Here is a 1,414-nt window from a genome sequence, read left to right as displayed (position 1 = left end):
ATAATAATGCAAGGAGGATGCTTGGTGACTTTACTGCACCAAATTCCAATTTACATGGAAGAAGCATCTCCATCCCTACCATTGGAGCAAACAATTTTGAGCTGAAACCTCAGCTAGTTTCTCTAATGTAACAAAACTGCAAGTTTCATGGACTTCCATCTGAAGATCCCTTTCAGTTCTTAACTGAATTCTTGCAGATATGTGATACTGTTAAGACTAATGGAGTAGATCCTGAAGTCTACAGGCTCATGCTTTTCCCTTTTGCTGTAAGAGACAGAGCTAGAGTATAGTTGGACTCTCAACCCAAAGATAGCCTGAACCCTTGGGATAAGCTGGTCACGGCTTTCTTAGCCAAGTTCTTTCCTCCTCAAAAGCTGAGCAAGCTTAGAGTGGATGTTCAAACCTTCAGACAGAAAGAAGGTGAATCCCTCTATGAAGCTTGGGAGAGATACAAATAACTGACCAAAAAGTGTCCTTCTGACATGCTTTCAGAATGGACCATCCTGGATATATTCTATGATGGTCTGTCTGAATTAGCTAAGATGTCATTGGATCCTTCTGTAGGTGGATCCATTCACCTAAAGAAAATGCCTGCAGAAGCTCAAGAACTCATTGACATGGTTGCTAATAACCAGTTCATGTACACTTCTGAGAGGAATCCTGTGAGTAATGGGACGCCTCAGAAGAAGGGAGTTCTTGAAATTGATACTCTGAATGCCATATTGGCTCAGAACAAAATATTGACTCAGCAAGTCAATATGATTTCTCAGAGTCTGAATGGAATGCAAGCTGCATCCAACAGTACTCAAGAGGCGCCTTCTGAAGAAGAAGCCTATGATCCTGAGAACCTTGCAATAGCAGAGGTAAATTACTTAGGTGAACCTTATGGAAATACCTATAACTCATCATGGAGAAATCATCCAAATTTCTCATGGAAAGATCAACAAAAGCCTCAACAAGGCTTTAATAATGGTGGAAGAAACAGGTTTAGCAATAGCAAGCCTTTTCCATCATCCACTCAGCAACAGACAGAGAACTCTGAACAAAATACCTCTAATTTAGCAAACTTAGTCTCTGATCTATCTAAGGCCACTGTAAGTTTCATGAATGAAACAAGATCTTCCATTAGAAATTTGGAAGCACAAGTGGGCCAGCTGAGTAAAAGGATCACTGAAATCCCTCCTAGTACTCTCCCAAGCAATACAGAAGAAAATCCAAAAGGAGAGTGCAAGGCCATTGACATAACCAAAATGGCCGAACCCAAAGAGGGAGAGGAGGATGTGAATCCCAAGGGGGAAGACCTCCTGGGACGTCCAGTGATTAATAAGGAGTTTCCCTCTGAGGAACCAAAGGAATCTGAGACTCATTTAGAGACCATAGAAATTCCATTGAACCTCCTTATGCCATTCATGAG

At 41.4% G+C, this 1,414-nt stretch overlaps 1 non-coding gene across 1 annotated transcript; it reads right to left on the bottom strand.

Annotated features, from left to right (window-relative positions):
* Positions 1-380: 380 nt before the first annotated feature.
* LOC112761202 (small nucleolar RNA R71) lies at positions 381-488 on the bottom strand. Its single transcript, XR_003181608.1, has one exon. It is a non-coding gene; the product is annotated as a small nucleolar RNA R71 (small nucleolar RNA).
* Between the last annotated feature and the right edge of the window lie 926 nt (positions 489-1,414).

Source organism: Arachis hypogaea, chromosome 16, assembly GCF_003086295.3.
Source record: "Arachis hypogaea cultivar Tifrunner chromosome 16, arahy.Tifrunner.gnm2.J5K5, whole genome shotgun sequence".
Lineage (NCBI taxonomy): Eukaryota > Viridiplantae > Streptophyta > Magnoliopsida > Fabales > Fabaceae > Arachis > Arachis hypogaea.
Note: the sequence above shows the minus strand (reverse complement) of the source record. Positions and strands in the feature narration are given on the sequence as shown.